The 8,991-nt window shown below is 47.8% G+C and overlaps 1 pseudogene across 1 annotated transcript in view; it reads left to right on the top strand.

The window, feature by feature from the left end:
• Window positions 1-100: 100 nt before the first annotated feature.
• Window positions 101-8,991, top strand: part of LOC310922080 (hephaestin-like) — a 44,075-nt pseudogene continuing 35,184 nt past the window's right edge. Inside the window, exon 1 of the transcript XR_014592769.1 lies at window positions 101-3,678. The product of XR_014592769.1 is annotated as a hephaestin-like (transcript). The remainder of the gene's footprint in view (window positions 3,679-8,991) is intronic.

The raw sequence follows: 8,991 nt of genomic DNA, 5'->3' as shown, positions 1-8,991 counted from the left end.
CTTCCAGGGGCTCCCCGCACCGGGGGCCGAGCCCTGGGTGGGGCGGGCGGTGCACGCTGAGGGTCGATCTCCGCGTGCGCGGCCGGGGCGCGGCTCGGCTGAAGGGCGGCCGGGCCGAGGCGCTCCTGCAGGTGCAGGGCGGAGCAGCCCAGCCCCCCCTGTGGGCAGGAGCGGGCGCGGTTGGCGCTGCGTGGCCGGGCCGGGCTGGGCTCGGTCAGCTCGCGGAGGCAGCGCCCCTTTGTCCCTCCCGGGCTGGTCCCCGCCGGCGCTCCTGCGTCCCGCTCTGCAGCCCCGTCGCGCCGCCTCCCGCTCTGCACGTAAGGGATGAGCCGTCCGTCCTCCTGCCTTCCTTCTGTGCTTTCCCCTCGCCCTCGGGCTATGGTTTCCCTGTAGTCGGTTGTCGGGGAATATCCCTACATTGTCCGCCTGGATCAGATGAGAGTTGGATCCCACCAACCTGCCTGAAATCTGATTTCCGTTCATTCGTGATTTCTGTGCTGTCGGGGATCCGGTAAAGGGCAGTCCTGAGGGAAGATTCTGCTGTAAAGTACAAGGTTCAGGGATGGATGTAATATAAAATTTGGGTTGGTTTTGGTTTTTTTTTTTTTTTTTTTTTGTTTTTTTTTTTTTTTTTTTTCTTAATCAAGGCAAATATTAGTATCAATGAAAAATTGAAAACAAAAATTTTTGAAACTAATTCAACTACTTTTACCTGGCACTAGTCGAGCAACTAAATGGTGATTAGCTACTGTGAAGGGTATGTGAGCACAGACTTTGTGTCATCTGCTACATCTCCATTCAGAGATGTTTTTTGCTGTTCCCTAGAATTACCCCAGAGGTGTGTGTGATGTTGTGGTCAAACTCCAAGCAGAATCCAGGTGGGACTCTTGTAAAGCCTTGGGAAGGCTGTCCCAAATACTTGTCCTTGACTCTTCAATGGCAGAGCACAGCACAGAGCACTTAGAATGCCATGACTCGTGACTGTGTGTGACTCCCCTGATGGGCGCCATGCGGAGGTTCGGTGCGGTTAGCAGGGGCTCTGGCACGGCAGGTTTGTCTCCATAGGCAGTTTTCACACCCAGCTTTGCTAGCCGCTGTTCTCCCGTGGTGTGGTACTGCCTGCACAAGCCATCAGGATGAGAGCACACAAAGACCAGCCTGCCCTGGGTGCCTGGCCTCAGCGGCTCACGGGCCTTGAGGAGGCCACCCTGTGTGCAGGAAGCTCCCACGAACTTTGCCCTGAGTTGACACGAAGGCCATAGCTTGGGCTGACTCAGGAGCATCCCACTGCCCTTCCCTCGGGGTATGTGTTGGTAGGGCAGCAGGTTTCAGGCTGAGGACTGGTGCTGCTATTTCTTTCCACATTGCTGTCACCACTGCCTTTTGCTGGTCTGCTGTGTAAAACAGCACAGGTATGGCTTTCCAAACTCCTTCCTTTGAGTCCATGTTGGCACAGAGTGAGTCAAAAAAGGTATTTTACCTCCCTGTGAACAGCAGCAGGGAATAAGTCAGTGTCTGGGTTGTGTAGGGCTGGGCATGAGCTTGAGTGCTGCTGTTGTTCCCATACTGCTGAAGCTGCTTTGAAGGGGCTGTTCTGTATCTGAGTTTTGTCAGATGTATGACCAGGAGCTTCTGAAGGGGACTGGCTGGTGGAGCCACTGGAGCAGAGCTATACTGTGTTGATGGATCCAAAACACAGAGATCCCTACAGCTCCCTTCTGAGAAAGGAGGGAAAGAAGGTGTCTCCAAACTTTGTCCAATTTAATGACTATTTGGAAACAGCAATACTTGATTATCATTAGCTTCTGAGAATAGCACAGCATGTTTGGAAATCAAGAAGTGAAGCTTTGGAAGGTGTCCATTGCCGTGTGCTGAGGTTGAATCATGGCTGTTGGGTATCAGATGTTAGAAGAGGTTTCAAAGCAGCTCTGTGTGACACTGTACTGACTGAAAGCTTAAAGAATATCCAGCTTTGCTGCAGACAGACCTTATACATTCATTGTCCTGGGTTGTGGTGTAGGATGTACACAAAGTATTTATTCTATCACCATCTTCATGAACTGTTGAAACCAAGTGGGGCAATGCTCTAGTGTTGGGCTGTCTTCTGCTAATGGCCCATCAATGCCTTGCCCATGACTCACATGTAACTCCCTCCAGGAGCTATCTCTGTTTAATGGGCCATCAAGGACCCACTTCACAACTCATCATCCCATTGTGAGATGCTCCACCCAGGGGGAGGAGCCAAGCATTCCCACCTGGATATAATCTGGGATTTGGAACAGTACAAGCAGCCCCTTACCTACTGGATTCCCAGAGGACCAGAGCTCCCAGACCTTTCTACAGGATCACTGCTTCAGGAAGAGCACCTCACCTGGACTGCTTCCACCATCCTGCTCAGGTTGTATTCTGACTCTGTCAGTGATCCTTTGTGTTATTGCATTTATTTTATTTTATTTTTACCTTTTTACCTTTCTTCTTATTAAATTGTATTTCTGACTTGGGGCCTCTCACTCATTTTGCTTTCAAACCACAACATTCATATTGCTGTTACAAAGACAATAAGAATAAATAATGACAGTCTCTTTATGAAAAACTTTTGCCATGGTGCTGTGTCACTATCTCTTTCTGTATTAAAAAGAACACTGATTCTTCTGAATTTTCTTGCTAGGTCATGTTTCTCATTCTCTTGCTTTCTGTTTCTGCTATTCTGAGTTGCTGTTACATGTCTCAAGAGCTGTATCTTAGCATCTGGTTTAGGTACAGTTTGTTGGCTGCATCTAGCTTCGTTAAGGGTATCATTGTGTGAGAACTTTTGTGGTCATTTTCATGTGATTTTTAAATGCAGTTTAATCCTTCCTTGTCTTTTTGGTGTAATTCTACTGCCCCAAATTGCATCAGCTTCTCCTTCATACAGGCGGCTCTTTGAGCCTGTATTCACACAACTGTATTTTGATGATTTCAGACAGTTTCCCCAACTTTTTCCTGACTCTTTAGAGTATTTCTAATGCTTATTGCCAACAAGCTTGGTGTCAATTGGAAGTTTTATGAGTAAGCTACTTATTGATCAAAATCATGGGGAAAATAATGGAACAGAACGGAAAATCCTTGTGCAGCCTGTTTGAGATGTACTCCTGGATTACAGATAGCTGCTCCCTAAGACCATCTTTAAAGCAGTTAAAATTACTTCATAGTGACTAAACTGTACTTCCTCAGGTGACTTAGAATAGAGATCTTGGTGACAGTTTAAAATATACAGATGCTTGCTCAGGGCTATTTCCTTGAGCTTTGTATGTGGACCTGTAAGATGATTTTGAATGTGAGCAGTAGTGAAAAAAAAAATAAAAGAGTTAATTAAACTATTATGAGAGCAGCACATTTGGTATTAGGGACTCATTACCAAGGCATGATCTCCATCCACCTTATGGGTCAATTTTGTTACAAAGTGATTTCCTTCTTCAATATTTGAGTAATGATCCCAGTAGTACTTACACCTGATTTCTTCATACCCTCTCAAAATGTCCAGGACCTTCAAACCAAATTGTCATATTCCGTTTCATTCTTTTTGTGCTTTCCAAATAGTTGTAGCTTCAAAAAACGCCTTCCGTTCAGGCTGCGATGGGATCAGTCTGGTGGTTGCTGCTCTGCATCCCCATGCTGTCATCCATATTTGCTGGGGGTGTGTGGTGGTTTTACATTTGCCGAATTTGTTTGCTAATTGGGAGATAGGACTTTGGGAGAAAAAGGCAAAAGCAGGCTCAACTTAGAAGCAAAACCAGATAGATTTTATTAATGTACACTGTGATAAATCTGGTGTAAAAATTCGTAAATAAAATAATAATCAAATGTATAATAGAATGATGTTAATAAACTGTAAAATCTAGTAGGTAGAAATCTGTATCTCAAGTCTCCGCGGCTCCAGTTGCAAAACAGGACAAGGACCATCAGATCAAACAAAGACGCTAGCCAGCCCCGATAAGAATCACATCCCTTCCAATGCAAGGAGAATTCCTTCTTGAACGGCGAAGCAGAATTCCTCAACGCCCTGGCACGATATGCATACCGGAATCAACATAAGGCTGACTGGTACAATTTGCATAAGAAAAAGACCTTCCTGGAACGGATCCATGGGACTTAGCAAATCCGGGAAGGCCATCTAGAAGAAATTTGGACTATTTGGCTCATCCTGGACACCTGTACTGCCTCAGGGCAGAAAAATCCTATAAAACAGCAAACTGAGAATCGTTCAGGGTGGATTTGGGCGACCTGTACCTTCGTGTGCAGACCCCTCATCCACCCAGCGCGGCGCTGCTAATATCCTATTTTGTGGTTTTCTCTTTTATTGGTGATTGGTATCGTGTTATTAATAAATTGTTTCTTTGTTAATCCGATATTTGCCGTTGCATTTATAACAGATTTGGTGCCGTGACTCGGATTCGGAGGAAGCTGCGGGGACCTGCGATCCAGGAGGGTACCCCCGCTGATTTTGGCGGCCTGGTGAGTGAGGAGACCCCATGGCTCCACCCGAACACCCAAACCAAATTTAGGAGCGAGAAAACCACAAAAAGGACAGGGGAAAGGACGGATCCAGGGGCAAAGAGAGCTCGGGAAGGCAGAGGGCCTTCAAAAGCCGCGGCTGACATTGCTCGTAAAACGTCTAAGTGCACGAAGACATCCACGCAGGAAAAGGAGCTGTAAGTACTGCTGGTTGAGCGGGTGATCGGGCGAGTGTGTGAGACGTGATCTGATCACGAAGCGAGTGTGGACTTCAAGGTCGCATTTCCGTCTTCCCGCGAGGGGAACGGTCGGCCGCGAAGGAAGCGATTTCGTGTGAGAATTCTCTCATATTGCTCGTCAAAACTGGGACTAGGAGAGTCACAGGGACCGATCACGGAGTGGGCAAAAAGGGGAAGGGTACGTCCTGTCGAGCTCGGGAATTGGTAAACCCTTTTTGCCAGCGGACCAAGGTAAGGGTCCAGATAGAATCCAGAAAGAGATTGAGCACCGATCAGGGACCCCTCGGCACAGCTCGCTCGAGGGGTGAGTAATCGGAAAGGCCCCAGTCCCCTGAGAAAAACCAGAGACACAACGCACAGGCAGAAAGCCGACTTGGAGAGAAATTGGAGATTTGGTAAGAAAGACTTGTAAAAACATGGGACAGAGAAAGAGCAAACCCCAGAAAAAGACAGCAGAAAAACTCCCTTCCAGTAAGGGAAAGGGAACTATGAATATCCCCCGAAATAGTCCTCTGGGTTGGATGTTAGAACATTGGGGAGATTGCCCCCAGAGAAAAGGGAAATCCAAAGAAAGGATGGTTTACTATTGCATGGATGTGTGGGGTGGTAAAGAGCTGAGGAGCCACCTTAGGTGGCCGGTGTTAGGAACATTTGAAAATTGGACGTGTAATGAACTAAATCGCTATGTAGAAAACAAGAGCCCCTCAGACCCTGAGGAGAGGGAATATGCTCGGCTCTGGCTAAACACTCGAGCAGGATTGTTCCCGATAAAACAGAAAGGGCGTCCCGGAACTGGGACCGAGCCCTGGGACCCTCTAGACCATCTCCCACCTCCTTACAATGGGCCAAACTCACCACCCTCTCCGGATCAAGTGGTACCTACGGCTCCCTTGGACCCCCAAAACCAACCTATGGGGGCACAAGTATCCCAAGTGGGAAGCCCTATGTCCGTAACGACACAGGCTTCCCATCCCTTGTCTCCATTGGCGGTTTCCCTGCTGCCACCCCCTCTCCTTCCTCTTCTATCCGGTCTGGGTCCGTCGGCGGCACCCCCGTCGGTGGACATCATGACCACTGGAATCCCCTCCGAGATCCCATCTGCGCAAAGATGGGAACAGCCTCACTCACCCTTTCCGCCGCAACCAGGGTTCGCCCGAGCAGAGGAAAGGACCCCCTCTGCCACACAGACGGCGGTTCCACCCCTGCAGCCCACTAAAGGGAGACAACCCACAGCCACCAGTTCTCCCCCTGCTAGCAGAACACGTTTGAAAGCGAGGCTGATGGGTGATGAATGGGGAGAGAGTGAAAATGAGGGACACAGTTTACTTCCGTTAAGGGAAGTTCCGACGGCCCCCGGGGTTATCGGGTTTGTGAATGTTCCCCTCAATACAGGAGATGTGAGAGCTTTTAAAAAGGAGATGGGATGGTTGTTGGATGATCCTTTTGGTGTGGCAGACAGGTTGGATGAGTTCTTAGGAAGTAGTATCTATACCTATGAAGATCTTATGGCAATCCTAAGGTCTTTGTTTAACAACGAGGAGAGAGAAATGATAAAGCAGGTGGGTATTAGAGACTGGGACCGGCGCAATCCACAGGGGACACCCGGTGATCAAAAGTGGCCCAGCACTAGTCCAAGTTGGAATGCACAGACAGAGGACGGGAGAAGGAGCATGATAGACCTGAGGAATATCATAATCCAAGGTATTAGGGAAGCCGTCCCAAGGGGCCAGTATATCAGTAAGGTATTTGGTGAATGTCAAGGGAAAGAGGAATCCCCCACCGAATGGATTGAGCGATTGAGGCGAAGTCTACAGATATATTCTGGGACTGACCCCAACTCCCCTGTAGGGGAGGTGTTGCTCAAGACACAATTTGTTGCTAAATCTTGGGAGGATATCCAGAGAAAATGGGAAAAGATAGATAGCTGGCAAGATAAGAGCTTGCAAGAATTGTTGAGGGAAGCACAAAAGGTGTACATGAGAAGGGAGGATGAAAAGCAAAAAGTACAGGCTAAGGTTCTGGTAGCAGCTGTAAAAGAGGTCCAGAGACAGGAGCAGGCATCGGGTAAGTATAAAACTTTACCCCGAAAGCCTCAGGGCCCCCGTAAAACGGCCCCAGTCACAAGGAAGGAACAGCCAGAATGTTACTACTGTAAGAAGGTGGGACACCTTCGGAGGGATTGCAAGAAAAGAATGAAAGATGAGAAAATCTTCCAAGAGGATTAGGGGTGTCAGGGGCTCTTCACCTTGGGGACCAGAACATCTAACGAGCCCCTGGTAAAATTGAGAGTAGGTCCCCAACGACAAGAGATAATTTTTCTGGTAGATACTGGGGCAGAAAGGAGCACTTTACAGCATTTACCAAAGGGCTGTATAGCCAGCGAGGAGAGAGTTATGGTGGTTGGTGCAAAAGGGGACCCTTTTAGAGTGCCGGTGATAGAGAATGTGGAAATTGAGTCGGAAAACAAAGTCTGTTTGGGAAACTTGTTAGTAGAAGAAGCTGATTACAATTTGTTAGGGAGAGATATGATTATTGCCCTAGGAATTAGCATCATTGTAAAAAGTTCCGATCTGGTGGTAAAAATGTTTAAGCTCACCGAAAAAGATGAAGCAGACATTAATCCGGAAGTATGGCACTCTGAAGGAGAGGTGGGGAGACTAGAAATTGACCCCATTCACATCGCAATTGAGAACCCCAAGGACCCTATACGGGTCAAACAGTATCCCATCCCGCTGGAAGGGAGAAAGGAGCCGAAACAGGTAATCGATGACCTCTTGAAGGGAGGAACCCTAGAACCATATATGTCCCCCCATAATACTCCCATACTGGCTGTAAGAAAGGCAGATGGAAGTTACCGACTAGTTCAGGACTTAAGAGCAGTGAATGCTCGAACCAGGACTAGATTTCCGGTGGTTGCCAATCCGTATACTTTAGTGAATCGACTCACACCCGAGGACGTATGGTATAGTGTGATTGACTTAAAGGATGCTTTTTGGACTTGCCCCTTAGATGAGAAAAGTAGAGATTACTTCGCTTTTCAGTGGGAGGACCCTGATACCAACAGGAAGCAACAGTTAAGATGGACAGTGCTTCCCCAAGGATTTGTGGAATCCCCTAATCTGTTTGGACAGGCTTTAGAACAACTATTAACTCAATTCACTCCGAGGGAAGGGACAAAACTTTTGCAGTACGTGGATGATCTGCTAATAGCTGGACCTACTGAGGAAAGCGTGAGGGAATGTACTGTGGCATTGCTGAATTTCATTGGAGATAAGGGTTTGAAAGTTTCTAAATCCAAACTGCAGTTCACGGAGCCCGAGGTAAAGTATTTGGGGCATTGGCTGACACAAGGGAAAAAGAAATTGGACCCTGAGAGGGTGGCGGGAATTATAGCATTACCTGCCCCGAAAACTAAAAGACAAATACGTCAAGTCTTGGGGCTCCTGGGATACTGTAGGCAATGGATTGAAGGCTTCAATGAGAAGGTAAAATTTCTTTATGAAAGGTTAAACACTGATAGAGTAAAGTGGACTGATCAGGATGAATCAGACTTTCAGAAATTAAAAGACGTTCTCATGACTGCTCCAGTACTGACCCTCCCGGACGTAAATAAAGAATTCCAGTTGTTTGTAGATGTTAGTGAGCAAACAGCACAAGGAGTCCTGACCCAGGAATGGGCAGGAAAAAGAAAACCCATAGGTTTTCTATCAAAAATCCTGGACCCTGTGAGCCGGGGATGGCCTACGTGCTTACAGGCAATAGTAGCAGTGGCGCTTCTGGTGGAGGAGGCGAGGAAAGTTACCTTTGGGGCCTCTTTGGTGGTTTACACTCCTCACAATGTGAGAAGTATCCTGCAACAAAAGGCAGACAAGTGGCTGACTGACTCTCGGCTTCTGAAATATGAGGCCATCCTGATTAGCTCCCCTGGTCTTGTTAAAAACCACCTCTGCACAGAACCCTGCTCAATTTATGTTTGGAGACACCTCCGAGAAATTGTTGCATGACTGTGCTGAGATCGTGGAACTTCAGACAAAAGTAAGGCCAGATTTGGAGGATCAGGAATTGGAGGGGGGAGAAAAATGGTTTGTGGATGGGTCTGCAAAGGTAGTAGAAGGGAAGAGAAAGTCGGGTTATGCAGTGGTGGATGGTGGAACGGGAAAGGTGGTGGAATCGGGCCCCCTGAGACCCGAATGGTCGGCCCAAGCTTGCGAGCTTTATGCTCTCCTAAGGGCTCTCAGAAGGTTGAAGGGGAAAAGGG

The sequence above is a fragment of the Zosterops lateralis genome, assembly GCF_965231275.1.
Source record: "Zosterops lateralis genome assembly, chromosome: W".
Taxonomy (NCBI): Eukaryota; Metazoa; Chordata; class Aves; order Passeriformes; family Zosteropidae; genus Zosterops; species Zosterops lateralis.
This window is presented reverse-complemented; position numbering and strand designations above follow the sequence as displayed.